Raw genomic sequence first — 7,118 nt, 5'->3', positions numbered from 1 at the left:
TTCCTGTTATTTTTGTTGTTAAAGTTGGTATTCTGTTCTTGTGGCTGTCTTCTTTTAGGTTTGTTGAGGGATTTCCTTCTTGTTTTTTCTAGGGAGTGGTTCCCGTCCTTGTATTGGTTTTTTTCTGTCAATATCCTTGGAAGGGCTGGATTGGTGGAAAGATAATATGTGAATTTGGCTTTGTTGTGGAATACATCTATGGTAATTGAGAGTTTTGCTGAAGAGACAAGACAGAACCAATCTGCCTGGATGTAAATCCTGCCTTCTTGGTCACTGCTATGGTTTCCATCTGTTACTTTGGAGCCATTCAACAATGTTGAGATGTGAGCCCTTCAAGGAAACTTTGGAGCTTTACTCTTATCAGTGGATTAATCCATTGATGAATTTATGGCTTAAAGAGATATGAGAGGTGGTAAAAATTAGTAGGCGGGGCTTAAGTTGAAAAAGTAGGCCACTGTGGTACCTTGCATAGTTTATATTGTCTCTGAGTCCTTGATGCCCCCTCTTTCTTTGATTCCTGTTTGCCATGACGTGAGCATCCTTGCTGGCTGGCTATAGTCATGTGGAACTGTAGCCACTGTCTTTCAGAGTTTGAAATAGGCCAAACCATGCCCTCCTGAACTGCAGGACTTCCATAGACAAGTCTGTCATTATTCTGATGATTTGCCTTTACATGTGATTTAGGGCCTTTTGGTTGTAGATTTCAGCATTTTTCCTTTGTTCTGAGTGGGTACCATTTTAACTATAATATAGTGTTCTAGAATTCAAGTCTGGCTCTGTTGGCTTAGTGTTCTGAATGGCTTCTATGTATGGACAGCCTTCTCTTCCCTAAATTTGGAAAGTTTTATGCTTAGAATTCGTTGAATGCATTTTCTATGCCTTTGACTTGAACTTCTCCCATATGCCTATGAGTTGTAGGTTTGTCTTTTGATCATGTCCTATAGATCTCATATATTGCATTCATACTTTGTGATTATTGTTTTTGCCATTGTTGGAACATCTGTATCCATCTACCTTGTCTTAAAGTTCAAATATTCTGCCTTTAAGTTGATCCATTCTATTGGGGGAGGCTTTCCATTGGGATTTTAACTTGACTTATTGAGCTTTTCAGTTTTAAATTTCAATTTTTCTTCAGTATTTCCATTTCTTAATTGAATTGTCTTTCATGTTACGTATTGATGTCCTTATTTAATCCAGCTGTTAGCTTGGGTTTGAACCCATTCCGAAGTTTATTCATGTCCTCTGGCAAGGGAGCTTTTGCTCAGCTTGCTTCTGTATTGTTCCAGATGTGGGTTTTGGTGACTGTCCTATGATTTCCTTCTATTTCAGTTTGTAGCTCGGGCCAAATTTCTGCTTTGCTCTACATGGCTCAGTTCATGCAGTTTAGACTCACAAAGTTTCTCCTCTCTAACTGGAGGAAGTCAGCCCAAGTCTCAGAATCTAGTCGAATGGCTCTTACTCAGGGCTCCTGCTCTCTGACCCCATTCAACCATTGCTCTGGTTGAGTGTAGAGAACAAGATTTTCCAGGCACCTCTCCCATATATCCAGGCAACAGCTCTGTGTGGCTTTTGTAATTTTCTCCCCTCTCTTAAAATTACTTGTCAATGAAAGTACAGTGTAGATTTTCTGAGTCTTGCTATTAGTCATAAGTTCTGACCCTCTGGAGTTGCATCTACTTATGCTAGGAGAACAGTGCTCTCTGGCTGGTGCAGGGCCTTCTGGAATGAACTCTGCATTCTCCCCTCTTCTCTTCTGCTTTAAAAAGTGTTTTTTTTCCCTACTATAACTAGTGTTTTTCCAGTGTCATCCACTTTATAAGATAGCTTCTCTCCAGTTATCCCTGGTTTCATACTCAGAGAGTCTTCCAGCAGGGGAATGGGCATTGCCCACCATCTTGGAGAAACAACCCTTTTCCTTTTAGGTTGTCCACTGCAGGTGTTAGGTGTGTGACTTTCAGCAAGTTGTTTAGCATCTTCCAGTTTAGTTTTGTTGCTTATAAAATGAGGATAATAAGATGACTTACTTCTCGAGGTTTAGATGAAGAATTATTAGCTCTCAAACACATTCAGAAGAAGGTTTAGTACCTGTTAAATGTGAATGAGTATCATTCCACCATCCCTGGAGATAGATCTCAGTTCTAGGCACTTCCTCAGCAACAGTGTGGTCTTAGTTCTCATCCCTAGTATTGTGAAATATATAGAACAAAGAAAAAGCTACCACTGTCACATGTGGGACAGTGACAAGGCTACTGATAGGTCTCTCCATCCTCCCCATGCACTTGGGAGAAATGTTGAAAGGTTGACATCTGTTGCATCCAATTTTTAAAGCTTATATTCGTAAGTATATATTTAATAGGCTCTTTCATGATTTTGAAGTTTGCTCCCTCCTTAGCATCTTAAAACTTGAACACATCATAAATTAAGACTCACGATTTTTCTTAAACTAGTGGATAAAATAGATGTCTCAGTAGATGTTTATATACACAGTGAACCCAAAACTGGTGGTCATCAGCACCATCTAACCTCCTTATTTGTTTCCCTGACTGAATTCCCTTAAGTAGAATTTTTATGCACTTCCATCAGAAGTGCTGGCATTCTCACCTCTAAGATACGACACAGTGTTCTAAGCGGTTCCTTTCCAGCCACACCCCCTCCAATGGAGGTAATATCTAGCTGAGATTACAAAAGTTATTTTAATGACTGTAGTACTCAAAGACATTCCTGATTACTCTCCAAAACATCCTTCCACTGCCCTCTCCTTCTATACTTGAGAGTTTAGTTTAAATATCCTCTGGTTGATCTCCAGAGTGTTGGTTGTTTCTCTGTAGTTATGGTTTCACCACCTGATTTTCCTTAACTAAAATCTCTGCTATGATTTTATAGATATAAACAAGTTAACTCTTTCTGATGAAATTAATTAAACCAGAAAATAGTCTTGTGCCCAGAGAAATGGTTCCTTTGGAGTAGAGTGGGCGAAAGAGACATAATATCCCATTCTTAAGTTCTTGTATGATCACCCGAGAGATAGGAATTTCATTGAAGCATCACAATAGAAATTCACCCAGAAGCATGAAAACATTCCCCTTCATCATGGAGCCTCTAAGGGCAGAAGGGCAAGTGCTTGATAGCTAGGAAAATGAGGGACCTCCCTATCTCTCTCTTTTCTCCAAAGTGTGTTCTTGGTTTGCCCTCCTGCCCTTAAATATCCCCTATGTCCTCCTCAGTTCTGCTTACAGTGGTCTCCTGAACTGTCCCCTGAATTTCTCTGACTTTACCAACCCCCTCCCACATTGAAAGATTTACTATATTTATGTGTATGTGTTCCACTTATGGACTACTGCCTGCAGAAGCCAGGAGAGGTGTTAAATTCTGTGAGATGGAGTTGTGACTAGGTGGTTGTGAGCTGCTCAGTACTGGTACTGGTAGCAGAGCTTGAGTCCTCTGGAGGAGCAATAAATGCTTTTAACCTTTGAGCATCTCTTAAGCCCCACTCTTGCTTCTCTTTCAATCGTGAAATGCTCCTGGAATTCCTAGTCCAATTAATTTATGCATCTACCATTTAGTTATTTATAGAGTAACATTCTTGTATTATAAAGGTAAACAAAATGATTTGCAAACTAAAGGCATTTACACTTTAATTAGATTACCACATAAAGTAATAATACAAGTATGGTGATGCATACCTAATACCAGCACTCAGGCAGTAGAGGCAAGAGGCTCTTAAGTTCAAGATCAACCTGGGTTATATAGTGAGACCCTGTCTAAAAGGAAACAGCAACAACAACAATAACAACTACAACTACAAAACAAACTCCTAAAATAGGTTTGTTTGGCTGCTTGCTTATTTTATTCTTTATTTTTAAATTTTAATTTTGTTTTATCCATCATACATGAACACATTTTATTTTTAATCAAATTCACTCTAACTTCTGACTCTAGTCCTTCCCAAACCCTCCCACACATCCTCCTCCCAACTTCACCTCATTTATGTGTACTCGTGGGATATGTTAATGCATGTGCATATGTATATATGGGTGTACACACTCACAGACCTACTGAGACTAAATACTTTGGTTCACATTCACATGCATGTTGATGCTGCTCTCTCTACTATACAATGGACAATCTGACAAGGGCCCCACCTGTAAGGAAAGCAGACTTTCCTTCCCACTGCAGCCACTGACTACCTGTGGCTTCTCAACTAAGAGCCAGGCCTTTGCTTGAATGTAAAACCAGATTGCAATTGTGTAGGTCTTGTATATGCATTCACAGCTGTTGAGAATTCATAAGTTCAATTGCCTGCCTTCTCCAAAAGAGACTTTCTCAGCTGTCATTCCTGCCCACTGGCTCTTACAATCTCTCTGCACCTTCTTCTGCAATATTCCTTGACCTTGGGGAAGAGAGTGCAATATAGATGTCACTATTTAGAAATGAGCACTCCAGGTAACTTATTCTTTGTATTTTGATCATTTGTGGTTCTCTGTGTCAATCTTTGTCCACTGTACAAAGAAGCTCTGCTGATAGAGGATCAGAGATGGACTATGGTATAGGCATAAAAATAAGTGATTACAAGGCAGTTAGATACTATATCGGATTAGCAAAATGATAGTAGAAGATGCCCTCCTGAGGTCTGTGACCTTTCCAGTCATGGGTTCTTGGCCAGGGTGAGAGTACCAAGTATGAGTTCCCTTCTGCTTAGTGAGCCTTAAAGCTAGGGCGATAGCTATTGCTCATGTCCCAAGATACTGGTGTGACTACTGCACCAATGTCCATATTTTGCTGGATGAGTAATTATTGTGGTTCTCAAGATTTACAACTTGATAAAGAAGTTACCCCCTTTTTGCTCTACTGCCAGCCTTCCTGCTTTCTTGTTTTCAACAAAACTTGTACTGGATTCTTTGGATCTTTAGACTCATGGTAATTTCCATTTCTTTTAAGTCATGGAATATTTTTTTTCTTTCTTTCACTTTTCTTTTTGATTTTTAACATTGTGGAAAAATATATACAGCATAACTTTTTAATTTTTTTTGTAAGATATAATTCAGTAGCATTAAATACATTTGTAATATTGGTAATCATTGCCATACGTAATGCCCAAAGCTTTTTATTATCTTTTTATTATACTTCAGTATAAACACCGTTTCCATTAAATGTTAACTTCCTAGTACCCATCCCCTTGTTACCAATAACCTCTTCCTACTTTCTGTCTCTATAAATTTACTCATTAATAATATAATAATATAGTATAATTATATATCATAGAGTATATAACATTACCTCACATAATTTGCAGTATCACAATCTTTGCTTTTCTTTATCTGAAATATTTCATTTAGCATATATTTTCAAGGTCTACTTCAGTGTGTTATTTCATGAAACCACATCCATCCCTTTCTTATGGTTAAGTTATGTCCATTCTATTAGAACATATCTAACACATAAAACTTGTCCATTCATCTATAGAGAGACATGAACAATGCCTACCTTTGAGTTACTATAAGTAGCATTTCTAAAAACATCATGCACCAACATCAGTCTGATATCCAAGTTTCAGTATTCTCAAATCCAGCTCTTGCTGGATCCTATATTTTGCTAGAAATCTGCTGCACTATTTTCATAGTGGCTACATCCCCTCGAACTTCTCCTAACAATGCAGAGAAGGCATGACTTGTCCATATCCCTGGCAGCATGGTATCTTTCTTTTAAAATCATAGTCATCCCAGGAAGTGTGAGGCACTATCTCATTTTTGCACTTCCAGACCTAATAATAATGCTGATTATTTTTCTTATGCTTATTGACTGTTTATCTTGGAAAGATGCCCTTACCTATTTTTGCATTGAATTGTTTGATGATTTGCTGAATTAGAGGAGTTCTTCATATACTTTGGATATTAATTTATTATATATGATCTAGAAATGCCATCTTTCATTTTTATATGAAAGCAGGCTCTTAAAACTGCCTTTGTTCTCTCCTGCCTCCTTGCTCTGGCACTGTCTACTGTCCTCTTGCCCCCCCCCCCTCCATGTGCTCATATCTGGCCTCTCTCTCTCTCTCTCTCTCTCTCTCTCTCTCTCTCTCTGTCTTTACTACCCTCTCAACTCCCCTCCCCATGTCCTGAATAAACTCTATTCTATACTAACAAAAAACAACAGCAACAGCAAACCCAAAACCAAAACAACAAAAAAAACTTCCTTTGCATAAGAATTAATTCCCAGGCTGGATAAATGGCTTAGTTGTTAAGAATACCAAGTGTTTTACCAGAGAATCTGGGTTTGTTCTCAGCATCCACATGATGGCTCACAGCCCTCTGTAACTCCAGTCTCAGGGAATCCAACATCCTCTTGAAATTTTCAACATTCCTGCCCCAATTCCTGAGTGGGATTGGCAGCATGTGCTAATAACTGAGCTAAAAAGCCCTTAATTCTTGATTTGTTTTCTCTTTCACTCATAACTTATTTAATAGGATATTTTGTAATTCTCAGAGAAATGGTCTCTGTTTTATTAATAATCTATTATCTCAAAATTCTAAACAGAAATTGTTTAAAATGCTTATAATTTTTAAAATGTTTTTGTAAACTAAAATGAGCAATTTTCATGAACTGTTGAACATGTATGTGAAAAGGTACATTTTCTATTGTAAGAACATAGAGTTTAATGTAGTCATAATAAAACACATGAAAAAGTCATCATATATTCACATTCTTTATAGTTCTTTTTTGCCCATTTGATCTAAAGGGTCAGTGCTAAGTGACATTAAATTCCACTGCCACTAATATATATATACATATATTATATATATGCTTCTTTTGGAGGTATAGTTTTTGCTATATCATTGTGTATATGAAGGACTTTTCATCATCTAGATGTAAATGTACTATTATTTCTAGAGGACTTTTCCTGATTATAGTCTGAGTAATCACTTATCCGCTGTAGTTATTTGTCTTTTTAAAAGATTCCAATTGTTTGGACATTCTATCTCCTTCAACATCTCTTCTCTCACTTCTTTTTTCTTTTCTCATTTTTCTTTTCTCAGTTATTTTTCTTCTTTTTTTTCTTTTTTTTTATTAGGTAATTTCCTCAATTACATTTCCAATGCTATCCAAAAAGTCCCCAATAC

The sequence above is a fragment of the Mus caroli genome, chromosome 4 (assembly GCF_900094665.2).
Source record: "Mus caroli chromosome 4, CAROLI_EIJ_v1.1, whole genome shotgun sequence".
Classification (NCBI taxonomy): domain Eukaryota; kingdom Metazoa; phylum Chordata; class Mammalia; order Rodentia; family Muridae; genus Mus; species Mus caroli.
The sequence above is the reverse complement of the archived record's forward strand: the minus strand, read 5'-3'. Positions refer to the sequence as shown.